The 17,814-nt window shown below is 39.6% G+C and overlaps 1 protein-coding gene across 3 annotated transcripts in view; it reads left to right on the top strand.

Moving 5' to 3' along the window:
• Positions 1-17,814, top strand: part of drp2 (dystrophin related protein 2) — a 299,389-nt gene that overhangs the window by 2,942 nt on the left and 278,633 nt on the right. For all 3 annotated transcript variants that reach the window (XM_062043976.1, XM_062043975.1, XM_062043974.1), the window contains exon 2: positions 17,379-17,547. The gene's annotated coding sequence lies outside the window, so the exon portion shown is untranslated. The remainder of the gene's footprint in view (positions 1-17,378; positions 17,548-17,814) is intronic.

Genomic DNA, 17,814 nt, shown 5'->3' with positions numbered 1-17,814 from the left:
TAGGATTTTTAAACACATATACCTTTTTTACCTTTTAAATTCCTTCCTCTTCTTTCCTGACAATTTAAATCAATGTTCAAGTAAATGTATTGTTTTTTATTGTAAAGAATAATAAATCAATTTTAACTTAATTCTTCATTTTAGCTTCTGTTTTTTCGACGAAGAATATTTGTGAAATATTTCTTCAAATTTATTGTGATTAAAATTCAAAAAAAATATTTTGGCAAATCTAGAAAATCTGTAGAATCAAATTTAAATCTTATTTCAAAGTCTTTTGAATTTCTTTTAAAATTTTTGTTCTGGAAAATCTAGAAGAAATAATGATTTGTCTTTGTTAGAAATATAGCTTGGTCCAATTTGTTATATATTCTAACAAAGTGCAGATTGGATTTTAACCTATTAAAAACATGTCATCAAAATTCTAAAATTAATCTTAATCAGGAAAAATTACTAATGATGTTCCATAAATTCTTTTTTTTATTTTTTCAAAAAGATTCAAATTAGCTAGTTTTTCTCTTCTTTTTTTCGGTTGAATTTTGAATTTTAAAGAGTCAAAATTGAAGATAAACTATGTTTCTAAATTTAATTGTCATTTTTTTTGTGTTTTCTCCTCTTTTAAACCATTCAATTAAGTGTAAATATCATTAATTATTAATAATAACAGAGTTAAAGGGAAATTGAGCAAATTGGCTATTTCTGGCAATTTAAGTGTGTATCAAACTGGTAGCCCTTCGCATTAATCAGTACCCAAGAAGTAGCTCTTGCTTTCAAAAAGGTTTGTGACCCCTGCTATATAGTCTATAGCCTAGCTAGCTATTTTCGAAAACCGGACAACGAGAGGATACCAAAGGCAGCGTTAAGATGGACACCACCGGGAAAACGTAAGCCAGGGCGGCCAAAGAACACCTGGCGAAGAACAGTTGTACTTAAACAATACATGTAGCCCTCAAATCTCTCAATATTTTATACACTAACACTTGATCTTGTTGTTGATAACTTCCGCGTCTCTTTCTTTGTAGCGCGCAGGCTAAGCTAACTAGCAAGCTAAGCTAAGCCTGAGAAGCTTTAAAGTTCACTGAGACGAGTCTGACGCAAATAATACATTTTCGTTTTTTCACACGATATGCGAATAAGTAAAAATGCGTAAATGAAGGATTTAACGCCGACTTCCAAGCCACAACGCTCGTTAAATGCTTTTTCTGTCAATGCTGTGTTCGCTGTGAGCTGGTTTGTTTTCAACCAATTCCCGGTTGCTAGGGGATTGGTAGGCGGAAGTGACGTAGGTCCGCCCTCACCCATATGGCTCTTTCAACATTTTGGGTTGCCGACCCCTGCACTAGCATTTACTTCATTGAAAAATGTTTTTTTTAACATATTGAGCAAAAAGGTCTCATATTTGTTTTTTCTATTGGCAGATCATTTTGCTTAGTTCAAGTAAAATACCCCCCATTTTTGTACATATTTTGTTGTTGTTTTTGAACACTGACTTCTTGCAGTGTGTGTTGTAGAATAAGACTTTTGATGACATTGTAGGAGAATTTCAGACATTTTGAGGACTTAGATTGAAATTGTTGGATGGAAGACTCTTTAGGAGGCATTTTGTTGCTGCGTGGAGGGCAGGGTGTGTTGCTGCGTGGAGGGCAGGGTGTGTTGCTGCGTGGAGGGCAGGGTGTGTTGCTGCGTGGAGGGCAGGGTGTGTTGCTGCGTGGAGGGCAGGGTGTGTTGCTGCGTGGAGGGCAGGGTGTGTTGCTGCGTGGAGGGCAGGGTGTGTTGCTGCGTGGAGGGCAGGGTGTGTTGCTGCGTGGAGGGCAGGGTGTGTTGCTGCGTGGAGGGCAGGGTGTGTTGCTGCGTGGAGGGCAGGGTGTGTTGCTGCGTGGAGGGCAGGGTGTGTTGCTGCGTGGAGGGTAGGGTGTGTTGCTGCGTGGAGGGCAGGGTGTGTTGCTGCATGGAGGGCAGGGTGTGTTGCTGCATGGAGGGCAGGGTGTGTTTGGAGGGCAGGGTGTTTAGGAGGCATTTTGTTGCTGCATAGAAGGCAGGGTGTGAAGCGGCTGTCGGCCCAGCAGATGGAAAGTGTCACTCAGCCGGCTGCCTGCTTGTGATTCAACTGGCAACCCCTCGGGGGACGCCACACATCAAGTTAGCATATGGAGCCCATTAAAGCCATGAACTATTCTGTCATTCAGCGCTGAGTAAACACTCGTGTGCCACGCAGGAATATGCCATAAAAGTATAATCACTCGCTGCTTCACATTCAACTTTCATGCCTGGCCTGCCTGCCTCGTCACCTCCAAGGAGGCGCTCCACATTTCTTTCTCTGGCCACCTTAGCAGCTTTCTGCAGCGACATGTTTGCTGTCAGACACACGCTGGTTGTTTCCTGCCAGCCCACCAAGATGTTGCAGCTTGTGCCAGCACACTGGCTTCATGCACAACACAAATACAAAGACAAAACTCATTTAAGCTTTTTCATTCATTGACAAAAGTGGTGAGAATGTTTGATTGAAAGTGAAGAGAGCTAAAGGGCGCCCCCCTGAGGAACACCACATCCCCCTGAGGGACACCACATCCCCCTGAGGGACACCACATCCCCCTGAGGAACACGCTGGGGAAGGTTAAAGCTGTCATTTCAGCATTAACAGCTTATTTCTTGGACTATAAGGCGCACTTAATAATAAAAATAATAATAATAACATATTTTTGTGTAAAAAGCACTTTACATTGAGTAAACAACCTCAAAGTGCTACAGTGTATTACAAAAATAAATAATAAAAAGATAATTAAAAAAATAAAAAGATAATCAAATAAAAACTAGAACAGCCTAGTGCAGGGGTCACCAACCTTTTTGAAACCAAGAGCTACTTCTTGGGTAGTGATTAATGCGAAGGGCTACCAGTTTGATACACACTTAAATAAATTGCCAGAAATAGCCAATTTGCTCAATTTACCTTTAACTCTATGTTATTATTAATAATTAATGATATTTATTAGGGATGTCCGATAATGGCTTTTTGCCGATATCCGATATTCCGATATTGTCCAACTCTTTAATTACCGATACCTATATCAACCGATACCGATATCAACCGATATATGCAGTCGTGGAATTAACACATTATTATGCCTAATTTGGACAACCAGGGATGGTGAAGATAAGGTACTTTTTAAAAAAAATTAGTAAAATAAGATAAATAAATTAAAAACATTTTCTTGAATAAAAAAGAAAGTACAACAATATAAAAACAGTTACATAGAAACTAGTAATGAATGAAAATGAGTAAAATTAACTGTTAAAGGTTAGTACTATTAGTGGAGCAGCAGCACGCACAATCATGTGTGCTTACGGACTGTATCCCTTGCAGACTGTATTGATATATATTGATATATAATGTAGGAAGCAGAATATTAATAACAGAAAGAAACAACCCTTTTGTGTGAATGAGTGTAAATGGGGGAGGGAGGTTTTTTGGGTTGGTGCACTAATTGTAAGTGTATCTTGTGTTTTTTATGTTGATTTAATAAAAAAAAACCAAAAAAAAAACCCGATACCGATAATTTCCGATATTACATTTTAACGCATATATCGGCCGATAATATCGGCAGGCCGATGTTATCGGACATCTCTAATATTTATCTTTGTGGAAACACTGATCATCTTAATGATTTCTCACAATAAATATATATAGAAACAGATAAATATCAATATGCTACACTTTGTGCACATTTTTAAAATTGAACATTTTGAAATGATCACTTCTAAGACAGTCTTGTGAAATCACAATATCCCATTTTAACTAGCTAGCCACTAACATTTTTTAACAAGTCATGAATTACTTTGCACCATGTTTGTACAAATCAATCATTCAATCAATGTTTATTTATATAGCCCTAAATCACTAGTGTCTCAAAGGGCTGTACAAGCCACAACGACATCCTCGGTGTCGAGTGGGTCTGATATAATATTGTGAAAGTCCAACACATCAGCGAAAGTCCAGTCCATGGTGGGGCCAGCGGGAACCATCCCGAGTGGAGACGGGTCAGCAGCGTAGAGATGTCCCCATCTGATGGACAGGCTAGCGGTCCACCCCGGAGCAGAGTAGAAAAGAAAAGAAAAGAAACGGCAGATCAACTGGTCTAAAAAGGGAGTCTATTTAAAGGCTAGAGTATACAAATGAGTTTTAAGATGAGACTTAAATGCTTCTACTGAGGTAGCATCTCTAACTTTTACCGGGAGGGCATTCCATAGTATTGGAGCCCGAATAGAAAACGCTCTATAGCCCGCAGACTTTTTTTGGGCTCTGGGAATCACTAATAAGCCGGAGTTCTTTGAACGCAGATTTCTTGCTGGGACATATGGTACAATACAATCGTCAAGATAGGCAGGAGCTTGACCGTGTAGTATTTTATACGTAAGTAGTAAAACCTTAAAGTCGCATCTTAGGTGCACAAGAAGCCAGTGCAAGTGAGCCAGTATAGGCGTAATATGATCAAACTTTCTTGTTTTTGTCAAAAGTCTAGCAGCCGCATTTTGTACCATCTGTAATCTTTTAATGCTAGACATAGGGAGGCCCGAAAATAATACGTTACAGTAATCGAGACGAGATGTAACGAACGCATGGATAATGATCTCAGCATCGCTTGTGGACAAAATGGAACGAATTTTAGCGATATTACGGAGATGAAAGAAGGCCGTTTTAGTAACACTCTTAATGTGTGACTCAAACGAGAGAGTTGGGTCGAAGATAATACCCAGATTCTTTACCGAGTCGCCTTGTTTAATTGTTTGGTTGTCAAATGTTAAGGTGGTATTATTAAATAGATGTTGGTGTTGAGCAGGACCGATAATCAGCATTTCCGTTTTCTTAGCGTTGAGTTGCAAAAAGTTAGCGGACATCCATTGTTTAATTTCATTAAGACACGCCTCCAGCTGACTACAATCCGGCGTGTTGGTCAGCTTTAGGGGCATGTAGAGTTGGGTGTCATCAGCATAACAGTGAAAGCTAACACCGTATTTGCGTATAATGTCACCTAGCGGCAGCATGTAAATACTAAAGAGTGCAGGGCCAAGAACTGAACCCTGGGGAACTCCGCACGTTACCTTAACATAGTCCGAGGTCACATTGTTATGGGAGACACACTGCAGCCTGTCAGTAAGATAAGAGTTAAACCAAGACAAGGCTAAGTCTGACATCCCAATACGCGTTTTGATACGCTCTAATAAAATATTATGATCAACAGTATCGAAAGCGGCGCTAAGATCAAGAAGCAGCAACATAGATGAAGCATCAGAATCCATCGTCAGCAATAGATCATTAGTCATTTTTGCGAGGGCTGTCTCCGTAGAGTGATTTGCCCTGAAACCGGATTGAAAAGGTTCACAGAGATTGTTAGTCACTAAGTGTTCATTTAGCTGCTGTGCGACAATTTTTTCGAGAATTTTCGAGATAAACGGTAGGTGGGACACCGGCCGGTAGTTCACCATGAGGTCAGGATCGAGGTTAGGTCTTTTGAGTAGAGGATGAATAACCGCTTTTTTGAATGCTAGAGGAACAGTACCAGAGGAAAGTGATAGGTTTATAATATTTAACACTGATGGACCTAATAAAACAAAAAGCTCCTTGATAAGTTTCCCAGGAATTGGGTCAAGTAAACATGTTGTTTGTTTTGTCCCATTTACACATTTTAACAATTCCTCCAATGTTATTTCATCAAAGAGAGAGAAACTATTTTGGAGGGCAATGTCCGTCGTATATACAGTCATATTTGTGTTAATAGAACCCAGTTGTGGCTGGGATGCATTGTCTTTAATCTCTTTTCTGATGAGTTCAATTTTCTTATTAAAGAAATTCATAAAGTCATCTGCTGAGTGGGTGGAGCTACTGGGAGGAGTCCCTTGTTGGGTTAGCGATGCTACTGTACTAAACAGAAATTTAGGATCATTTTTGTTGAGGTGGATGAGATTTGAGTAATATTTAGCTTTAGCTGAGGTAAGCATGCGTTTATAAGTTATTAAACTATCACTCCATGCTTGATGGAAAACCTCAAGTTTAGTCGCACGCCATTTGCGTTCCAGTTTTCTACATGATAATTTCTGGGCTTTAGTTTCTTCTGTAAACCATGGGGTACGCCTTTTAGGGGCCCTTTTTAGCTTTAGCGGTGCTACAATATCAATGGTGTCGCGCAGGGCGTCGTTAAAGTTGTTAGTGAGGTTATCAATAGAGCCCACATAATTTGGGAAAGGTGCCATTACTGAAGGCAGTAGGTCAGTAAGAGTCGTCGTTGTGGCAGTATTAATGTTGCGGCTGCTATAGTAGTTATTATTATTATTATTAGTTTGTTGACAATGAGTCAGAACTTCGAATTTTATAAGGTAATGATCGGACATTACTTTAGTGTACGGGAGTATCGTAACTTTAGAGGTGGTGACACCCCTGACAAGCACTAGATCTATCGTATTACCGTTGCGATGCGTGGGTTCATTTATTATTTGTGTAAGACCACAGCTATCAATTATAGTCTGGAGCGCCACGCATGGAGGGTCCGATGGGGTATTCATATGGATGTTAAAGTCTCCCATTATGATTATATTGTCGGCGTGCGTCACTAGATCAGCAACGAACTCTGAAAATTCATTGATAAAGTCCGAATAGGGCCCAGGGGGGCGGTAGATGACAGCCAGGTGGAGAGGCAGCGGTGTGACAAACCTCATAGTGAGCACCTCAAACGAGTTATATTTATTATTTAGGTCCGAGGTAAGGCTAAAGTTTTTGTTGTATATTAGTGCAACACCCCCACCCCTTTTAATGGGGCGGGCAATATGCGTTCCCGCATAGCCAGGAGGAGACGCCTCACCCAGCGCAAAAAATTCGTCTGGTTTGAGCCAGGTCTCGGCTAAACCAACGACATCAAGATTGTTGTCTCTGATGACTTCATTAACTAATAACGTTTTGGAAGACAATGACCTTATGTTTAAAAAGCCCATATTATAGGTAGTGGGCTGTTTTGAGGAGTTTTTGTTGAAAGTATCCGTAGTAGCAATATTAATAATGTTACGTTTATTATGCATAGTGCACTTTAAATAATTTCGACCATATCTAGGAATTGATATGACAGGAATTTTTAGATTGTTTGCCACCTCAGTAAAATGCATGTCCACCTCTGACGCAGAAAAAACATTATGTGAGTTGTATATTATTCTAGAAGAATTGCTATGTGTGCAGGGATTATCCAGCCTGGCGCTGGCTAGTTTTAGCTTAACAGACTCCTTATTAGCGCTTCTTTGTGGATTAGCATTTAGCTTTTTCGTTAGCCCCGCTAACAACAAAGCATTTAGCTTTGTTGTTAGCCCCGCCCGACACCCCCGCTTCTGCTTCCGAGCGCACCGCTTACGTCTCTTTCGCTGACCGTCTCCGCTGGTAGTCGACGCCGCTGCTTCAAAGGCCACTGCTGGATGTAGCTCGCGAAGAATTCCCAAGCTAGCGAGCAGGTCCATCGTACACGCATCTATCAGCCCAAAATGGCCCGATCTCTCCACATCCAGAATTGTAAGTCGGTCGTAAGTGATCACGGAGTGAACACGCTGTGAGCCAGCCATGAAATTGACTGAATTGAGGGGTATTTTTGCTCTCACTTCCAGGAGCGCTCGCACGAAGCCGCTGCTCTGAAGCGCAGCCATCTTGGATGTAAATAATAACTCATGTAAAATACAAAAGTCAACTCACAAATTTTTCAATAAATCATGTCACACTTTGAACTGGACACCAAATTTGTTATCTGTTTCTTTGTCAGTTAGTGAAGACCAAGTCTTTAAAATGTTTCTTTGGATTTTCAAATTCTATTTGAGTTTTGCCTCTCTTAGAATTAAAAATGTTGAGCAAAGCGAGACCAGCTTGCTAGTAAATAAATAAAATTTAAAAAATAGAGGCAGCTCACTGGTAAGTGGTGCTATTTGAGCTATTTTTAGAACAGGCCAGCGGGCTACTCATCTGGTCCTTACGGGCTACCTGGTGCCCACGGGCACCGCGTTGGTGACCCCTGGCCTAATAGCTAAAACTAGTATGCATATATCTAAAAAAAGGCTTTTTTTAAAAAAAAAAAGAAGGGTTTTTAAGCCTTTTTTAAAAGCATCCACAGTCTGTGGTGCCCTCAGGTAGTCAGGGAGAGCGTTCCACAGACTGGGAGCGGTGGAGCAGAAAGCCCGGTCTCCCATTGTTCGTAGCTTTGTCCTCGGAGGTTGGAGGAGGTTAGTCTGTCCAGAGCGGATGTGTGGTGTGGAGGATTTGGGGGTGAGCAGTTCTTTGAGGTAGAGGGGGGCATTTCCATGGAGGCACTGGTGGGTTAGTAGGGAGACTTTGTATTCAATCCTGAGTGGAACAGGAAGCCAGTGAAGGGATTTGAGAGTTGGTGAGATGTGGTCGTATTTCCGCACTCTCATCAGGATCCTAGCAGCACTATTGTGTACGTACTGCAGCTTCTGGATGTTCTTGCTGGGGTTAGGTGTCCTAGCAGCACTATTGTGTAAGTACTGCAGCTTCTGGATGTTCTTGCTGGGGTTAGGTGTCCTAGCAGCACTATTGTGTACGTATTGTAGCTTCTGGATGTTCTTGCTGGGGTTAGGTGTCCTAGCAGCACTATTCTGTAAGTACTGCAGCTTCTGGATGTTCTTGCTGGGGTTAGGTGTCCTAGCAGCACTATTCTGTACGTACTGCAGCTTCTGGATGTACTTGCTGGGGTTAGGTGTCCTAGCAGCACTATTCTGTAAGTACTGCAGCTTCTGGATGTTCCTGCTGGGGATCCCCACAAGAAGTGCGTTGCAGTAGTCTAGCCTTAAAATACTTCCCTTTTCTCCAAAGTGCGCCTTATGTACGTATTCATTCTGGCTGTGCTTACCCACCTCCATGCAATTGTATTTAGTATACGGTGTAATGATAAGTGTGACCAGGGCGATGGCAGTCACACATAAGAGATACAGTACATTTGGACTGCAGGTTGATGCCCCCTGTTCAATGAATGACGCTAGCAAGTACCCGTAAGAAAGCAACACCAAAACTTTGATGTTTCATTGAAAATATAGAACATCACACACAGCGCTCAAAAAGCTGTCAAAATGTTTTATTTCAACTTTGGTAAGCGACAAAGTCACACCGCTTGATGCAACCCAGAACATTACAGCTACCATAGTCGGACGTACTGTGCTTCAACACAGTATTATTATGGTGTGTATAAAGACCCCAAAATGGCACCTATAGGAGACATATTATCTGGCGTTTTGTTTCAAAACCAACTTTTCTTACCTTCTGGTACCTTCTGGTACCTTCGCGGCGCTTCCATCTTTAAAACGTCACCTTTACCGTCCATTTCTTGGTCATTTTTTCCCTCTCCACACTGTTTCTGCTTGTAAGCGCTTTGACACACTCAACAGGGGCCCAGGCTCTGTACATCACCACCGCACGGCAGCATGCGGGTGGAAAAAAAGTACTGGTATTTTTCAAGGGTGGCAAAGTAGAATCTTTGGGGACCACACGGTTTGAATCTTGGGGGATTCAATTCAGAATCGATTCTCGTTTCAAAATCAATACTTTTGTAATAACATTGGGTGCCACTTAAATAATGAACTACATTCCTCCATAAAGTAGACACCACTCTAATACATTTCTATATGACTTGAAAGAAAACTGCCTTTGGTTAATACATTTCTACCCAAACATTTAGATACTAAAGTCAATGTGTACAGTGGATATAGATCATCTACATCTACATCATGTAAAGTCAATGTGTACAGTGGATATAGATCATCTACATAATGTAAAGTCAATGTGTACAGTGGATAAAGATCATCTACATAATGTAAAGTCAATGTGTACAGTGGATATAGATCATCTACATCTACATAATGTAAAGTCAATGTGTACAGTGGATATAGATCATCTACATCATGTAAAGTCAATGTGTACAGTGGATATAGATAATCTACATCTACATAATGTAATGTAAATGTGTACAGTGGATATAGATCATCTACATCTACATCATGTAAAGTCAATGTGAACAGCAGATTTAGTCAACAATTTTATTTAGTCAATTGTAGTTAGTCAACAATTTTATTTAGTCAACAATTGTATTTAGTCAACAATTGTGTTTAGTCAACATTTTTATTTAGTCAAAAATTGTGTTCAGTCAACAATTGTACTTAGTCAACAATTTTATTTAGTCAACAATTGTATTTAGTCAACAATTGTGTTTAGTCAACAATTGTATTTAGTCAACAATTTTATTTAGTCAACAATTGTATTTAGTCAACAATTGTGTTTAGTCAACAATTGTATTTAGTCAACAATTGTGTTTAGTCAACAATTGTATTTAGTCAACAATTTTATTTAGTCAACAATTGTATTTAGTCAACAATTGTACTTAGTCAACAATTGTATTTAGTCAACAATTGTGTTTAGTCAACAATTTTATTTAGTCAACAATTGTGTTTAGTCAACAATTGTACTTAGTCAACAATTTTATTTAGTCAACAATTGTGTTTAATCAACAATTTTTTGTAAAATATTATTTGTATGATATTCATGAGATTGTAAAATTTTATTTGTTTATTAATGAGATTGTAAAATATTATTTGTATGATATTCATGAGATTGTAAAATATTTGTATATTAAAGGCCTACTGAAATTAATTTTTTTTATTTAAACGGGGATAGCAGATCTATTCTATGTGTCATACTTGATCATTTCGCGATATTGCCATATTTTTGCTGAAAGGATTTAGTATAGAACAACGACGATAAAGATTGCAACTTTTGGTATCTGATAAAAAAAAGGCTTGCACCTACCGGAAGTAGCGTGACGTAGTCAGTTGAACATATACGCAAAGTTCCCTATTGTTTACAATGATGGCCGCATGAAGTGAGAGAGATTCGGACCGAGAAAGCGACAATTTCCCCATTAATTTGAGCGAGGATGAAAGATTTGTGGATGAGTAAAGTGCAAGTGAAGGACTAGTGGGGAGTTGAAGCTATTCAGATAGGGAAGATGCTGTGAGAGGCGGGGGTGACCTGATATTCAGCTGGGAATGACTACAACAGTAAATAAACACAAGACATATATATACTCTATTAGCCACAACACAACCAGGCTTATATTTAATATGCCACAAATTAATCCTGCATAAAAACACTTGCGTGTTTGTTATGCTAGCTCCTAGCTCCTCTGCTAGCTCCTAGCTCCATAGAACACGCCAATACAATTCAAACACCTGATCAACACACACAATCACTCAGCCCAAAAGACCGTTTACCTAACCCAAGGTTCATAAAGCTTATATATTTTTAAAAAGTTACGTACGTGACGCGCACATACGGTCAAGTTATCGAATGTTTAGCAGCCAAGGCTGCATACTCACGGTACCTGATATTCAGCTGGGAATGACTACAACAGTAAATAAACACAAGACATATATATACTCTATTAGCCACAACACAACCAGGCTTATATTTAATATGCCACAAATTAATCCTGCATAATAACACCTGCGTGTTTGTTATGCTAGCTCCTAGCTCCTCTGCTAGCTCCTAGCTCCATAGAACACGCCAATACAATTCAAACACCTGATCAACACACACAATCACTCAGCCCAAAAGACCGTTCACCTAACCCAAGGTTCATAAAGCTTATATATTTTTAAAAAGTTACGTACGTGACGCGCACGTACGGTACGGTACGTGTTATGCTAGCTCCTAGCTCCTCTGCTAGCTCCTAGCTCCATAGAACACGCCAATACAATTCAAACACATGATCAACACACACAATCACTCAGCCCAAAAGACCGTTCACCTAACCCAAGGTTCATAAAGCTTATATATTTTTAAAAAGTTACGTACGTGACGCGCACGTACGGTACGGTACGTGTTATGCTAGCTCCTAGCTCCTCTGCTAGCTCCTAGCTCCATAGAACACGCCAATACAATTCAAACACATGATCAACACACACAATCACTCAGCCCAAAAGACCGTTCACCTAACCCAAGGTTCATAAAGCTTATATATTTTAAAAAAGTTACGTACATACGCAAAAAAAAGCCAAAGCTGCATACTCACAGTAGCACGTCTGCGTCTTTGTCATCCAAATCAAAGTAATCCTGGTAAGAGTCTGTGTTGTCCCAGTTCTCTACAGGCGTCTGTGTATCCAAATCAAAAGTCCTCCTGGTTAGAGTCTCTGTTATCCGAGTTCTTCCATCTTGACTGCATCTTTCGGGAATGTAAACAAAGAAGCGCCGGCTGTGTACTGTTGTGGCTGACTACGTTCGAAAAATACGTCCATTTCGCACCGACAACTTTCTTCTTTGCTTGCTCGGCTTCCTTCTCAATAATGCAATGAACATGATTGAAACAGATTCACGAACACAGATGTCCAGAATACTGTGGAATTATGAAATGAAAACAGAGCTTTTTCGTATCGGCTTCAATGTGGAAGGCATACCCGTGTTCCCCGGTCTACGTCACGCGCATACGTCATCCTCAGAGGCGTTTCGAACCGGAAGTTTAGCGGCAAATTTAAAATGTCACTTTATAAGTTAACCCGGCCGTATTGGCATGTGTTATAATGTTAAGATTTCATCATTGATATATAAACTATCAGACTGCGTGGTCGGTAGTAGTGGCTTTCAGTAGGCCTTTAATGAGATTGTAAAATATTATTTGTATGATATTCATGAGATTGTAAAATATTATTTGTATGATATTCATGAGAGTGTAAAATATTATTTTTATGATATTAATGAGAGTGTAAAATATTATTTGTATGATATTCATGAGATTGTAAAATATTATTTGTATATTAATGAGATTGTAAAATATTATTTGCATGATATTCATGAGATTGTAAAATATTATTTGTATATTAATGAGATTGTAAAATATTATTTGTATGATATTTATGAGATTTTAAAATATTATTTGTATGATATTCATGAGATTGTAAAATATTTGTATATTAATGAGATTGTAAAATATTATTTGTAGAATATTCAAGAGAGTGTAAAATATTATTTGTATGATATTCATCAGATTTTAAAATATTATTTGTGTGATATTAATGAGATTGTAAAATATTATTTGTATGATATTAATGAGATTGTAAAATATTATTTGTATATTAATGAGATTGTAAAATATTATTTGTAGGATATTCAAGAGTGTAAAATATTATTTGTATGATATTCATGAGATTGTAAAATATTTGTATGATATTAATGAGATTGTAAAATATTATTTGTATGATATTCATGAGATTGTAAAATATTATTTGTATATTAATGCGATTGTAAAATATTATTTGTATGATATTCATGAGATTGTAAAATATTTTTAGTATGATATTTATGAGATTTTAAAATATTATTTGTATGACATGAGATTGTAAACTATTATTTGTATATTAATGAGATTGTAAAATATTATTTGTATGATATTCATGAGATTGTAAAATATTTTTAGTATGATATTCATGAGATTTTAAAATATTTGTATGATATTCATGAGATTGTAAACTATTATTTGTATGATATTCATGAGATTGTAAAATATTATTTGTATGATATTCTTGAGCTTTTAAAATATTATTTGTCTGATATTCATGAGATTGTAAATTATTATTTGTATGATATTCATGAGATTGTAAAATATTATTTGTGTGATATTAATGAGATTGTAAAATATTATTTGTATGATATTCATGAGTGTAAATGACTGTTTTTGATCTCATGTTCATGTGCTAAAAGCTCTTTCTTCTTTAAAATCTACATGCAATATTAACTCTTCTCTGTTAGTGAACATAATTAATATCAATGAAGTCTTTGGTGTCTTCATTCAATGATGATACTTTGATATTGGCTCATCTTGTCATGATCTGTGCTTTGGATCATGTTTGATGTTCTTTTCTGTTTAAGACTCCACAGTTCCTGCTTGCACTTCCTTGTTAGTTTTGTCACCATGGTTACTCATTGTGTTCACCTGGCTCTGATTAGTGCTCACCTGCTTCCCGAGCACTAATCAGAGGCATTATTCAAGCTGGTCTTTGCCAGTCAGTCGGCCTGCGTCACAGCCTTTATGCCAAGTAAGTCTGATTCAAAGTTCATGTCTGATTCAAAGTTCATGTCTGATTCAAAGGTCATGTCTGATTCAAAGTTCATGTCTGATTCAAAGGTCATGTCTGATTCAAAGTTTATGCCAAGTGTTGGTTTCATGCCATAGCTTATGCTAAGTCCTAGCTTCATGTGTTTTAGGCACGCTTGCCTTTTTATACATTGTTAATTACTATGTTTTACTATGAAGTTGGCATTGTCTTGTTGAAATAAGCAGGGGCGTCCATGATAACAACATATGTTGCTCCAAAAGCTGTATGTACCTTTCAGCATTAATGGTGCCTTCACAGATGTGTAAGTTACCCATGTCTTGGCCACTAATGCACCCCCATACCATCACACATGATGACTTTTACACTTTCACCCTAGAACAGTCCCGATGGTTCTTGTCCTCTTTGGTCCACAGTTTCCAATAACAATTTGAAATGTGGACTCGTCAGACCACAGAACACTTTTCCACTTTGCATCAGTCCATCTTAGATGAGCTCGGGCCCAGCGAAGCGTGTCTGGGTGTTGTTGATAAATGGCTTTGGCTTTGCATAGTAGAGTTTTAACTTGCACTTACAGCTGTAGCGACCAACTGTAGTTACTGACAGTGGTTTTCTGAAGTGTTCCTGAGCCCATGTGGTGATATCCTTTACACACTGATTGATGTTGCTTTTTGATGCAGTACCGCCTGAGGGATCCAAGGTGTGTAATATCATGGCTTACGTGCAGCGATTTCTCCACATTCTCTCAACCTTTGATGATATTACGGAGCGTAGATGGTGAAATCCCTAAATTCCTTGAAGCTGCTTTTATACCCAATCATGGCACCCACCTGTTCCCAATTAGCCTGTTCACCTGTGGGATGTTCCAAATAAGTCTTTGATGAGCATTCCTCAACTTTCTCACTATTTTTTGCCACTTGTGCCAGCTTTTTTGAAACATGTTGCAGGCATCAAATTCCAAATGAGCTAATATATGCAAAAAAGAAGAAAGTTTCTGAGTGTGAACATGAAATATCTTGTCTTTGCAGTCTATTCAATTGAATATAAGTTGAAAAGGATTTGTTGTATTCTCTTTTTATTGACCATTTACACAACTTCACTGCTTTTGGGCTTTGTATAATAATAAAGTACAGACAATAATCTACCCCAAACAACAATTTATGGTTGCCAAAGTGATTCAAAGCAATAATTTGATTGATTGATTTGATTAATCCACAAATGAGGTGCGTTAAACCATCTCTGACCCTTCTTTGACCATCTCTGACCCTTCTTTGACCATCTCTGATCCTTCTTTGACCATCTCTGACCCTTCTTTGACCATCTCTGACCCTTCTTTGACCATCTCTGATCCTTCTTTGACCATCTCTGACCCTTCTTTGACCATCTCTGACCCTTCTTTGACCATCTCTGACCCTTCTTTGACCATCTCTGACCCTTCTTTGACCATCTCTGACCCTTCTTTGACCATCTCTGATCCTTCTTTGACCATCTCTGACCCTTCTTTGACCATCTCTGACCCTTCTTTGACCATCTCTGACCCTTCTTTGACCATCTCTGACCCTTCTTTGACCATCTCTGACCCTTCTTTGACCATCTCTTACCCTTCTTTGACCATCTCTGACTCTTCTTTGACCATCTCTGACCCTTTGACCATCTCTGACCCTTCTTTGACCATCTCTGATCCTTCTTTGACCATCTCTGACCCTTCTTTGACCATCTCTGATCCTTCTCTGACCATCTCTGACCCTTCTTTGACCATCTCTGACCCTTCTTTGACCATCTCTGACCCTTCTTTAACCATGTCTGACCATTCTTTGACCATCTCTGACCCTTCTTTGACCATCTCTGACCCTTCTTTGACCATCTCTGACCCTTCTTTGACCATCTCTGACCCTTCTTTGACCATCTCTGACCCTTCTTTGACCATCTCTGACCCTTCTTTGACCATCTCTGACCCTTCTTTGACCATCTCTGACCTTTCTTTAACCATGTCTGACCATTCTTTGACCATCTCTGACCCTTCTTTGACCATCTCTGACCCTTCTTTGACCATCTCTGACCCTTCTTTGACCATCTCTGACCCTTCTTTGACCATTTCTGACCCTTCTTTAACCATGTCTGACCATTCTTTGACCATCTCTGACCCTTCTTTGACCATCTCTGACCCTTCTTTGACCATGTCTGACCATTCTTTGACCATGTCTGACCATTCTTTGACCATCTCTGACCCTTCTTTGACCATCTCTGACCCTTCTTTGACCATGTCTGACCATTCTTTGACCATGTCTGACCATTCTTTGACCCTTCTTTGACCATCTCTGACCCTTCTTTGACCATCTCTGACCCTTCTTTGACCATCTCTGATCCTTCTTTGACCATCTCTGACCTTTCTTTGACCATCTCTGACCCTTCTTTGACCATCTCTGACCCTTCTTTGACCATCTCTGATCCTTCTTTGACCATCTCTGACCCTTCTTTGACCATCTCTGACCCTTCTTTGACCATCTCTGATCCTTCTTTGACCATCTCTGACCCTTCTTTGATCATCTCTGATCCTTCTTTGACCATCTATGATCCTTCTTTGACCATCTCTGACCCTTCTTTGACCGTCTCTGATCCTTCTTTAACTATGTCTGACCCTTCTTTGACCATCTCTGACCCTTCTTTGATCATCTCTGATCCTTCTTTGACCATCTATGATCCTTCTTTGACCATCTCTGACCCTTCTTTAACCATCTCTGACCCTTCTTTGACCATCTCTGACCCTTCTTTGATCATCTCTGACCCTTCTTTGACCATCTCTGACCCTTCTTTGACCGTCTCTGATCCTTCTTTGACCATCTCTGACCCTTCTTTAACTATGTCTGACCCTTCTTTGACCATCTCTGACCCTTCTTTGACCATCTCTGACCCTTCTTTGACCATCTATGATCCTTCTTTGACCATCTCTGACCCTTCTTTAACTATGTCTGACCCTTCTTTGACCATCTCTGACCCTTCTTTGATCATCTCTGATCCTTCTTTGACCATCTCTGATCCTTCTTTAACTATGTCTGACCCTTCTTTGACCATCTCTGACCCTTCTTTGATCATCTCTGATCCTTCTTTGACCATCTCTGACCCGTTGTGTTCCTCTATAGGTGTCTCCTTTTGTCACATCTTTGACCATCTCTGACCCTTGTGTTCCTCTATAGGTGTCTCCTTTTGTCACATCTTTGACCATCTCTGACCCTTGTGTTCCTCTATAGGTGTCTCCCCCAGCCTAAGAGATTTCTCCAGTGGTTGCTGTCGCCGTCGCCGCTGTCACCATTCCTCCACATCCAGGCCTCCCTCGCCCCTCCCCCTCCCCCCCCGCCACAGAAGCGTTGGCTGGATTCCAGGGAGGCGGCGATCCTGCAGTCACGTCTTCACCGCTCAGTAAGTTTCAAACGCCGACTTACTTCCTGTCTGCATTAGTTGCTGCGTGTCATTCATCACGTCAACTTCCTGTCTGCATTAGTTGCTGCGTGTCATTCATCACGTCAACTTCCTGTCTGCATTAGTTGCTGCGTGTCGTTCACCACGTCAACTTCCTGTCTGCATTAGTTGCTGCGTGTCATTCATCACGTCAACTTCCTGTCTGCATTAGTTGCTGCGTGTCATTCACCACGTCAACTTCCTGTCTGCATTAGTTGCTGCGTGTCA

The sequence above is a fragment of the Entelurus aequoreus genome, linkage group LG04 (genome assembly GCF_033978785.1).
Source record: "Entelurus aequoreus isolate RoL-2023_Sb linkage group LG04, RoL_Eaeq_v1.1, whole genome shotgun sequence".
Classification (NCBI taxonomy): domain Eukaryota; kingdom Metazoa; phylum Chordata; class Actinopteri; order Syngnathiformes; family Syngnathidae; genus Entelurus; species Entelurus aequoreus.
This window is presented reverse-complemented; position numbering and strand designations above follow the sequence as displayed.